This window comes from Neovison vison, chromosome 3 (genome assembly GCF_020171115.1).
Source record: "Neovison vison isolate M4711 chromosome 3, ASM_NN_V1, whole genome shotgun sequence".
Lineage (NCBI taxonomy): Eukaryota > Metazoa > Chordata > Mammalia > Carnivora > Mustelidae > Neogale > Neogale vison.
The window spans coordinates 1529381-1541593 of record NC_058093.1 but is presented as its reverse complement, the minus strand read 5'-3'; the positions used below and the strand labels follow the sequence as shown (position 1 = coordinate 1541593).

General features: G+C 40.9%; 1 protein-coding gene and 1 pseudogene across 8 annotated transcripts in view; both read right to left on the bottom strand.

Annotated features, from left to right (window-relative positions):
- Window positions 1–12213, bottom strand: part of GULP1 (GULP PTB domain containing engulfment adaptor 1) — a 256891-nt gene that overhangs the window by 197026 nt on the left and 47652 nt on the right. The gene's annotated exons all lie outside the window — the stretch shown is intronic.
- Window positions 564–2700, bottom strand: LOC122902102 (annotated as a pseudogene).

Genomic DNA, 12213 nt, shown 5'->3' with positions numbered 1-12213 from the left:
GAGATAACTGGGTTGAGGGGAGATCGTGGGGCAAAGCCCATGAGGACATCCTGTCTCTGTTAGAAGGGCCCAGATCCAGCTCCACCATGGGAAGACCTGGCAAAAAGGCGGCTGTATGCAATACGGGAAGAGGGCTCGCTTCAGAGACCATATTTGCTAACATCTTGATCTTGGCTTTTCTATCTTCCATAACTGTGAAAAACTAATGTCTGTTGTTTAAGCCACCCAATCTGTGGTACTTTGATATAGTGGCTCAAGCAGACTAATACAGAAAGGAAGAAGTGTAACTATCTCTGTACAGATGACAAGATCTTGTATATAGAAAATCCAATGGAAACAACCAAAAACCTTTGAGAACTAGTAAGCAGTTTCATTAAAATAAATATACAAAAATCAGTTAGTCAGAAGATCTGCCTAGTGGAAAGATACACCATATTTCTATACTGGAACTCCCAAAATGAACTACAAATTTAATGAAATTCCAGCTGCCTTTTTTTTTTTTTTGCCAATTTTAAATACAGTTTTATTTAAGACATTGCATTTTCCACTTAACAATACAGTGCTTATAAAGTGCAATGTTTATTTCCTTTCCCTGTGCACATATTCCATATTCAAGTATCAAGAATGCCCAGTTTTTTTGCTATAGCAGCTCAACATTACAACTGTCATGGAATTTCCTACAAATTTGGGTCCTTTGAATATTGTGTGTGGAACAATGCTCAACCTATTTATTCTCAGATTGGTTTAGTCAACCTCTTCAATGGTGGGCCCAGAGGAGGCACCACCAGAGGGAGGAGCTCCACCACCAGGGAAGCCTCCAGGCATTCCTCCTGGCATGCCCCCTGCACTCTGGTACAGCTTGGTGATGATGGGGTTGCAGACTTTCTCCAACTCTTTCTGCTGGTGTTCAAATTCTTCCTTCTCTGCAGTCTGGTTCTTATCAAGTCAGTTGATGATTTCATTGCACTTCTCAAGAATCTTCTGTTTGTCTTCATCATTTATCTTGCCCTGAAGTTTTTCATCTTCAACAGTTGCTTTCATGTTGAATGCGTAAGACTCAAGTGAATTCTTGGAAGACACCTTGTCCCGCTGTTTCTCATCTTCAGCTTTGTACTTCTCAGCTTCCTGGACCATGCGCTCAATATCTTCCTTGCTTAAGCGGCCCTTGTCATTAGTGATGGTAATCTTGTTCTCTTCCTGTGCTCTTATCTACGGCAGAGAAATTGAGGATACCATTAGCATCAATATCAAAAGTGACCTCAATCTGAGGGACACCACGAGGAGCAGGAGGTATGCCTGTGAGTTCAAACTTTCCAAGTAGATTGTTGTCCTTGGTCATGGCACGCTCACCTTCATACACCTGAATAAGCACACCAGGCTGGTTGTCAGAGTAGGTAGTGAAGGTCTGTGTCTGTTTGGTAGGAATGGTAGTATTACGCTTGATAAGAACAGTCATGACTCCTCCAGCAGTTTCAAAGCCAAGAGAAAGTGGAGTGACATCCAACAGCAGCAAATCTTGAACATTTTCAGATTTGTCTCCAGAAAGGATGGCTGCCTGGACAGCTGCACCACAAGCAACAGCTTCATCAGGGTTGATGCTCTTATTCAGTTCTTTTCCATTGAAGAAATCTTGGAGAAGTTTCTGAATCTTGGGGATACGGGTAGAACCACCCAGCAGAACAATATCATGGATCTGAGACTTGTCTAACTTGGCATCCCGAAGAGCTTTCTCTACAGGGTCCAGGGTGCCACGGAACAGGTCAGCATTTAATTCTTCAAACTGGGCACGAGTGATAGAGGTATAGAAGTCGATTCCTTCATACAGAGAATCAATCTCAATACTGGCCTGGGTGCTGGAAGAAAGTGTACGCTTAGCATGTTCACAAGCAGTACGGAGACGACGAACTGCCCTCTTGTTTTCACTGATATCTTTCTGATGTTTGCGCTTGAACTCTGGAATAAAATGGTTGACCATTCGGTTGTCAAAGTCTTCTCCACCTAAGTGGGTGTCTCCAGCTGTGGACTTAACCTCAAAGATCCCATCTTCAATAGTAAGGATTGACACATCAAAAGTGCCACCTCCTAAGTCAAAGATCAGCACATTCCTTTCAGCTCCAACTTTTTTGTCTAAGCCATAAGCAATAGCAGCAGCAGTTGGCTCACTGATGATTCGAAGTACATTGAGACCAGCAATAGTTCCAGCATCTTTGGTAGCCTGATGCTGAGAATCACTGAAGTACGCAGGTACTGTGACAACTGCATTGGTAACGGTCTTCCCAAGATAAGCCTCTGTGATTTCCTTCATTTTCATCAAAACCATAGAAGACACCTCCTCTGGATAAAAGCTTTTTGTCTCTCCCTTGTATTCTACTTGGACCTTGGGCCTGCCAGCATCATTCACCACCATGAAAGGCCAATGCTTCATATCAGATTGGACAACAGCATCATCAAATCTCCGTCCAATCAGGCATTTGGCATCAAAAACTGTGTTGGTGGGGTTCATCGCAACTTGGTTCTTCGCAGCATCACCAATCAATCGTTCGGTGTCCGTGAAGGCGACATAACTTGGGGTGGTCGGTTTCCCTGATCATTGGCAATTATTTCCACTTTCCTGTGCTGGAAGACACCCACGCAGGAGTAGGTGGTGCCAAGATCAATGCCAACTGCAGGTCCCTTAGACATGGTTTCTTATGTGTAGGCCTGGCTCGGGTTGAGAAGAAGACAGCAATCCAAAGAACTAGCCCCGCATTCAATGAGCTCCAGCTGCCTTTTTTGAAGAAATTCAGAAGCTGATACCATAATTCAAACAGAAATATAAGAATCCCAGAATAGCCAAAATAATTTTGCAAAAGAAAATGTTAAGAAGACTCACATTTTCCAATTCCAAATTTTACTACAAAGCTACAGTAATTAAGACAGTGTGGTGACATGAGGCTAGACATATTGATCAATGGAGTAAATCAGAAAGTCCAGAAATAAACCCTATACTTATAGTCTTCTGCAAGGGTGCCAAGACAGATAAACGGGTAAAGAATAGTCTTCTCAACAAATAGGGCTGGTAAAACTGTCTATCTCTTCTCAAAAAGAGTAGATTATAGACTTGAATATAGTACCTAAAGCTATAAAACCATTAGAAGAAAACACAGAAGTAAATTTTTGTGACCTTAATTAGACAACAGTTTCTTAGATAAGACACCAAAAGTGAAAGCAATAAAACACACACACACACACACACACACATTGGTTTTCATCAAAATTAAAAACTCTTAGGCTTCAAAGGACAACATCAAGAAAGTGAAAAGACATCCTACAAAATGGCAGAAAATATCTGCAAAAATTACATATGATAAGAGAACTCAATTTAAAATCTGGGCGAGGATCTGAATAAATATTTCTCCAAAAAAGATACACAAATTATCAATAAACACTTAAAAAGATGCTCAACATCATTAGGCATCAGAGAAATGCCAATCAGAGCCACAAAGAGATGCCACTGCACACCCCCTAGAACGGCAAACATTATGAAGCATCTGCAAACAGAAAGAGAAACTGGGACCCCAGAAATGGCTGTAAATTGTGCAGAGCCTTTGGGAAAAGTTTGTCAAGTCCTCAAAATATTAGACATAGATTTACCATATGACCCAGTAATTCCACTTTGAGCTATGTGGCCCCCGAAATTCAAAACACAGGTCCACAAAAGTCTGAACACAACTGTTCACAGGGGCATTCTTCAAAATAGACCAAAAAAGTGAAAATAACGTAAATGCTCATCGACAGACAAAAGCACAAACGGACTGTGTCGCGCCAGAGCGACGCAGATGCAGAGTCTTCGCTTCTTTTGAATGTGGAAGTTTCCAAAAAAACCACAAAATTTGGAATGCATTCTGCATTAATTTACTTTTTAAGAAGAAATGTAAATAAGTTTTCTTTTTTAGAAGATTTTAAAACTTGTCTTTTTGGTTTATCAGAAAGCTTTGGCAATTTTCATCTACTTTTGAGAAAAGTAATTTTAATTTTCAGCATTTGCACAACTGGTTCATACTTCGGCAACATTGCTTCAGATTAGTTACTGCTACACGACCACGGAGGAGGTTGGGTGATGGGTACGTGGCACTTCTCTCCATTTTTGCAATCTTATGACACTATAAGGATTTTCAAAATAAAATTTTGAAGAAAAAAAAAGTGACTCCTCTTTTTCCCTCTCAAGCATTCTGATGTTCTGCTCGCTTCGGATATGGCTGGAAAACAAATTTAAGACTTTTATCTAAAACTTCCTCCTTTTTACCCACCTTAATGGGATCAATGGTAAATGAATGTAGGTTAAACACTGTATGTTTGAATTGAATGTAAATACCAACAACAGGCTACATCCAGTCAGGATGCAAGACTCCAGGCACACTCCCGCAATCACTGAGTGGATTCTGCGTCTCCAGGGGGCTGTTCGTTAATAATTAGTGCCCACTGCAGGAGTTACACATTTAGGCCACCAGGTTGGCTCAGTCGGTGGAACGTGCGACTCCTGATCTCAGGGTTGTGAATCTGAACCCCACAATGGGTCTAGAAGTTATTTAAAAATAAAATCTTAAAAAAACTAATTATATGTTTAATCAGACAACATTGTGTTATTGTGGGTTTAATTCATTAACTATTAAAAGCAGATGACTGCCTCGTATTGCGGTTAGCACTTTTATGAGACACACCTAAAAATAATGGAAAACAGAGGACATTGATTTCTCATATCGATGAATAGTTTCACTAAAATAAGCATCCTACAGAATGTTTGTCAATTATTCTAGAAATTCATCATGCATTAGTCAAACATTTCATGACAAATCACTTGTATATTGAATTTTGCTTCCTTTGATACTTTCTGTATCTAGACTATTTCCAGAGAAAAAACATGCCCTGGCTCCAGCTGATAGTAAGTTCTGAAATTCATCTCAACGGATAATGTCTGATAAACAGTAGATAATATCTGTTCTCATTCACTAATAAGACGAACATAACCCTCTGAGAAGAACCAGTCACCGAGCAGACACCGAAGCCACACGTGCGCCGACTCTAAACATGAACATACTACATCAGTCCACGAGCTCTTCTGAGGGCATCTGCGCAACCATATAATGTAATGCATTGTTTCTGACTGTGAAATTAATTAAAAAGAAGGCGATTAGACGACAGCAGTTCTAATCCTCCGGCCGCCTACCTCAGCAGACCAAAGGCCAGGCCTGTACACGCCTCAACACAAGGAAATCAAAAGGCTAAAGACAAGGGGGCTTTAAGCCACAGCCAATCGCTATTAGTCATTCCCTACTTTGTTTCTGCCTTTTTTTTCTATAAAAGTGTCTCCCTGGCTCCTGATGAGGACTCCTAATTGCTTTTTTAAAAGATTTATTGATTTATTTGCAGGGGTGGGTGAGGCAGAAGGAGGGAACAAAGCTGCACAGCATCACACAGGGGCTCAGACCGTCCTTGGGTCAGTCCACCTGGGTTTGGGCTGTGACTCTGGTCACTTACCAATCCTGTACACTTGGATAAGTTACTTAACCTCTTTTCAATTTTATCGACCATAAACTCTGAGTAAATGTAACCTTTACAGCATAGGATAGTGGAGACAAAATTTTTTAAAAAACCTAAATGTAAATTTCTTAACGCTGCATCTAGTTCATGAGAAGCTCTCAATATGTCAGCTGTTATTCCGAACTTTCCTGAGCCTCAGTTTCCGGTTTATATCCCACTAGCCCAGTAACAATACCTGCTCCGCCATGAATCAGCTACGCTGTGAGTCAAGAGCACTGACACCTACTGATTTGGGAACTGTAAGAAAGAGGCCCTCCAAAAATGTAAAACAGTCTTTAGTATCACGATTTATCAGATACTCACTGTGGAATTTGAATCTTACTGTTTAAAAAAAAACAAAAAAAAAAAACAAACAAAAAAAACCCTCCATAAACCTGTTCTTCTGCAGGGCAGGGTTTTTTTTTTTTTTAGACTCTAATAATTGCCCTCATTAGAATTTTGTATCTACTTGAGTCTAACAGCCACTACATGACCACTCTGATAAGCATTTGGAGGCATTAACTGACTCATCAGGAAGTCCCTTCCACCTGGAGATTTCTGCAATGACTTTGAAAGTTCTTTCTGGGCTCAAGCCAACCATTCCATTTTAACACAACCAATCATTACATGGACTTAACTCTACCCCAGATCAAGCCACCATCTTAAATGACAGAAGCCTGATAAAACACCACTAGCACTAGACCCTATAAAATAGGGGTTATTCCTGCTTTTGGTGTCAAGGTTAAAAAGAAGCTCCGCCCTATGTGATTCACACAGATCGCTGTATTAAATCATGGCCCTCGAAACAACAGGCCCCATTCAAACTCTGCTCAAGAATGCACTCAAAGTAGGAATGGATCCTTATTCACGTCACGTGCTATAGGGTTTTAGACCATAAATTTCAAAGAGCAAGAGTAAGACTTCATCCCTTTCTTCATATAACATCTGGCAAGTGACACAGTCAATACATTCAAGTAGTATTGGGGTGTTGCTATTCCTAAGAGTTTGGAAGAATAAGGAGGAAGATGGCTTCAGGAAGAGGGAACAGGATGAAGATACATCAATGTTTTTGTCTTCTTCCACAACTTCTACCCTCCCTTACTGGCTTCTTCCTCTTTCACGGTAAGTAAAATCTTCTCTCCACCCAACTCCTTTCCATTCACAGCTCACCTTCTTGAAACGTCTATCTACAATCCTTGAGTTTCCTCACTTCCCAAGACTGGTGAAACCACAGCAACGCATCCGACCTCCCCGAGGTCTACCCCGCTTCTTTTCCTCTTGAGATAGTTCAGCCTCTCACCCTCTCCTCTGACATTAAATAAACCCACTGCGAGGTGCTGAAGTTTCTTGGGGGGATCTGAGAACATCAGTGAAATAAAAAGGATCTTGAAAACCATTCTGCACCATTCTGCTGTGACGGCAGGGGCAACAGCAAACAGTGCGCACTGCTCCAGAGAGCGGTGTGATGCCAACGACTTGGGAAAATCGTCTTGCATAACTGAACGGAAAGGAGGAGGTACATCTGCTTCACAGCCAGCGCTACAAACAGGCCATGGAAACAATAAAGAAGACAAATTTTCAAAACCCTACTCAGGAAGCCAAGAGTGTACTTTGGGCAGAGCCTCAAGTACATAATGTGAGGTTTTAAAGAAAGCAGGTATTTATATGCATCACTCAGAGTTTTGGCATCAAGTTTATTATTCATGAAAATAAGATCCTCATTGTTTCTTATAATGACAAAGTTAGACTGTTTAAAAAAAAGTGTCTAACCTAATTTTGCAAGCTGTATCTCTTCAAAGAAACTGACCTTAAACTAAGTGTGCACATATATACAAATATAAATGATTTCATGCAGTAAGCTCTGCTTTAAACCTTCCAAGAATATCGCATCTCCATTTCGGCTCTGACTCACCAAGCTCAAGTGAGAGCGGACGGCCACCCAGGAACAGACCACCCAAGAACAGCGACACAAGGATGTGACCCAGTCACAGAAATGATCACTCGCAACCTGAAATCAAGGCTGGAAATTTCTCCACCCTTATCTCTCAGCCTGGGATACACGAATGCCAGGGCTCCACCCTTTCTCAACCCTACGAAACACACAGGCGCCCGCTGTGTCACGAATCCTTCCCCTACTTTATCCCTCAAAGGTGACTCAAATATGATTTTCTCTGTTGATCCTTTCCCCTCAAATCCTAGTGAGCCTTTGCAGCATTTTTAAAGCTCCATTCAACAAGTAGGGGTTTTCCAAAACAGAATCCTACCTAACCAGTTCCCCACTCACCACACTGACTGACAGTCCCATTAGAGTGTAGGATAGGCGCCCAGAGCTAACTGCCCCACACATAATTTAAGCGGTTCTGTTCCCACCAATCCTCTGTGCGCTCACTGGAATGACAATGTTGGCTACCGAACAGGCGGCCGTTCCTCGTTCTCCCTTCCTGACAAGACCACAGCTTAGTCCAGCAGTCACTCACACACTGTCACATTATAGGCTGACGATAGGGCTATAAAAGACCGAAATGAAATTATTACAGTCCGGAAAAAAATTGCACCCCTGTGGCATCTAGGTGTCCCTACATTCTCCCTCCCACCCGACAAATACTGGGACATCCTGTAACAAGTATTATTTACCAAAGAAAGTCTTTGGCAGACTCCTACTCAAAGGAAAGGCTTTACATTAAAAAGTTTGACAAATCAATACATTTGCATGAGCTTTTTTTTTTTTTAAGATTTTATTTATTTATTTGAGAGTGAAAGCGAGAGAGATCACAGAAGCAGACTCCCCGCTGAGCAGAGAGCCTGACGTGGGGCTCGATCCCAGGACCCTGGGACCATGACCTGAGCCGAAGGCAGAGGCTTCAACCCACTGAGCCACCCAGGTGCCCCCATTTGTGTAAGCTTTCAGTGGGGACAGTCTCAGCACACAAGCATCTTTTTTGCACGGGCACTACGCTAGCCGGCCTTCCCCACCGCTCACCGACAGCGCTGCCGGGGACCGTCCAGTCAGCTTCTCCTCCTCAGAAAGCCACTGAACTGCTGCAGAACAAATCTATTAGTTCTAAGTTCCTGTCAAAAATACAATCTGATGGCTTTAAAAGTGTACACATCACCTCTCATCCTTTATGCCCTCCTTTTTTATCTCTGAAAGTTTTCTCAAAATTTGATGCCCACGCATCTTCCTGAAGCACCTGCCCCCACCCAGAGCCCCTAACCATCTGCATGCAGCGGTCATCTCCACTTCTCTAGAAGTTTTCTTTCTTTTCTGTTCTGCTCTGCAGAGATGCAGAACATAGAAAATGCGGAGAATAGAATCCAGATCTCTTAATGCCCGTTTTAGTGTATTTTTGGCTTTTCTCTCTCAGCTGCCCCCAATTCTGCTCAGTCATCAAAGACCACTGCATCCATTGTTCAAACTCGGTCTCTCCTCTTTGAATCTAGTGCTAACATTCTGATCTTGATGGTAAGTGCTTCGGGAGGAGAATCAGGAGATCTCACTGAAATATTAAATGTTTTCTTACCATTTAGAATCTCTTAAAAGTAATTTCAAATATCAAAGTTTTAAGTAATGAGTAACTAAATGTGCATATGCGAGAGTATATCCTGGAATAACTGAAAGACGATGATCAACACAGATTTTGGCTAGTGAGCGAGCAAAGAGAAAATGAAATTTAAGTCTAAAATCTTCATGAAGATAGCTTTTATTTTAGGTGATATATACAAAATAACACTCGTATATAAAATACACTTAAAATGAAGTAATCTGTGAACTAAAATGGACTGAAACCAGTCTGTACTGATCTTGTACTATTTGAGCTGTTTCTTGAAAATGAAGTTCTAAATACATAGCGAGTCAAACAGTGGCCCCCAAAAAAGATACGTCCAGATCCTAGCCTCTAGTCCCTGTGAATGAGATTCTTAACAGGGTCTTTGTAGATACAATTAGTTAAGTTAAAAATCTCAGATGAGATCATCCTGGATATAGGGCGGGCCCTCAAGCCCATGACCAGCATCACCATACAAGAAAGGAGGCGAGACCCAGTGACGGATGGACGCGGAGGCGAGACCCGGTGACGGACCGACGCGGAGGCGAGACCCGGTGACGGACGGACGCGGGGGAAAGCCATGTGAAGGGGAGGCACAGACTACAAGGCAAGGACCGCCAGCCACCACCAAAGCTCGGAAAGAAACATGAAATCATTTCCCCTCAGACCTTCGAGAAGGAATACACCCTGCCAACGCGCTGATTTTGGACTTCGGGCCAAGAGAATTATGAGAAAATAAATTTCTGTTGTTTAAGGCACCGAGTGTGTGGTATTTGTTATGGCAGCCCCGGGAAACACGATATAGGACTATTTATATGCATTTATGCATTTTCATTTAAATCCTTTCCACTTCCAAAAGTGGACTTTTTTGGACTATTATAATAAAAACCTCATGTATATCTGCGCATATAGCTGAATAAAACTGCATACAGAAAGAAGTATGAAAAACAAAAAAAAAAGTTTTAAAAAAAGCCTGACTTGAAATAATTGCTGAGGTCCTAGAGTTAGGCCGTTTCTATTCTTAGTTCTATCTTTTTTTTTTCAGTCATATGAACCCGGCCAAGATACTCAACCTCTGAGCCAAATGACCTATCTCATCTGTACAACAAAAGATAATGGTATTCTTTTATTATGTAGTTGTTAGCAAGAAGTTTATGATAAAAATTTTGCACACTTGTAGGCATATGGTAAACTCTGATTTTGTTCCACTTCCCAAGGACTACCTTCTAAAGGCAACCCGTCTTCTCTCTTGGCCTCAATGACCCCACATGATCCTGATACAAGAAGCAATTATGCAAATCTGCACAGTTCTTTCTAGGTTAAGCAATAATGAGTGACACTTGGAAAAAATCCTTCTATAATTAATACTCAACATGTGAACAGTATTTCAGAGTACCATCCACACTACAACACTGGAGCATTCATTTCCGGATCAAATCCTAATCCTACAAATGAAGCATTTATTCTTTTTTTTATGTTTCCTTTTACAGATAAGGACACGTGGGTTCAGAGAAGCCTAGTGAACTGCCTAAGTCATAACACTGAATTAATCCAATATACAATGGTGTTTTTTTCAGATTTTCATTATGAAAAAAAATCAAACATGTATAAAGTAAACAGAATAATAAACCACCATGTACCCATTACATGGCTAAAATGTTTCTTTAGAAGATTTACTTTCAATTTCTCATAATGTCCCTAATGAGACAACAAAGGACATCTCCAGCCATAATATATGACTTAAAATGTGCATCATGTCTTAAGAAAGAAGAGGGAAAAGTGACAATCAGAAAAGATATTCCATAATAAGAATGTTTTACCCAAAGCACTCTTTCTAAACTATAAAGACAAAGATATATCCCTAGGTGGTAACATTCAAGTTACCAGAAACATGTCACCAAAAATGTATCGACAAACATGAACTAAATAGGGCGTCTCTGAAAATTCACTGGCAAAAGTGAAGCCTAATATGCACAAGCCTAATGGTTATAACTGACAAAAAGATGTTTTTGAGTCAAAAATCTACTTTTTAACTGATATTCAAAGTAAACTACTCTTACAAGTGTCTACTAGTATCACAGGAGGTAAGATCTTTAAATAAGAAAAAAATGGGGTGCTTTGTTCTCTCCTCTGCATAACAATGAACAATATCATTAAAGTAAACAAGTAGAATTATTTCCGAGGATCAATCACCATTTTTACCTACGAACATGCTGGAAGAGGGACTTTCTTTGCTAGCGGTCATCACGAAGAGCCTTGCATCCAACTGACTTGACAATAAAAAAGGAAAACAAATTCAGTTATACATACAAGAGTAACTTCGAACAAGTAAAACTGGCAGGAGTTAGCAAAGATGCAGAACTTCAATACAGAGTGGAGAGATGGCCAGAGGCAGAAAATGGAAAGCCATTTTAGAGAAGAAGCTACATTTTTAACAACTCCTCCAAGACCAGCTTGGCAGGAGTAAGGAACAGACGTGCGTGGTGATCACGGCAAGCCTATTTTCACCTTACTTTTGTACAGCAATTAAGAACCACTTAAAATTGAGAAGACCTTTCTCAAATGTAGCACCATAGACCTCAAAAATGGCTAGCTACCTGCTTTATTGAGAGAATCAGTACTGAACAGACACTATAAATGCATGTATGTTAGGATTGTTAATGTTATGTAAATGTTATGTTAATCACTGAATACTCGGTTAGCTTTACTGACAAAGGGGCGCTTGTGGAGAGAAGCTGACCAGGGCAATGTAATCCTTATCAATGATGTATCTGGGAGCCTGGAGAGATCCAAAGTCTGGTCAAGAAGGTAGTATTTTGGGGAATGCCTGGGTGGCTCCGTGGGTTAAGCATCTGCCTTTGGCTTAGGTCATGATGCCATGGTCCTGGGATCAGTCCCCCATCAGGCTCCCTGTTTCTCCTCCTGAGAAACCTGCATCTCCCTCCCCCTGCCTGTACGTTCTATCTCTGACAAATGAATAAATAAAATCTTTAAAAAACAAAAATAAAAGTAGTATCTTTGTACTAGATCCTGCTCTTAAAGTTAAGGAGGGACCAATAAGAGGTTTCTAGAAGAATATAATGGAATAATTAGTCCAACTTCCCATAAG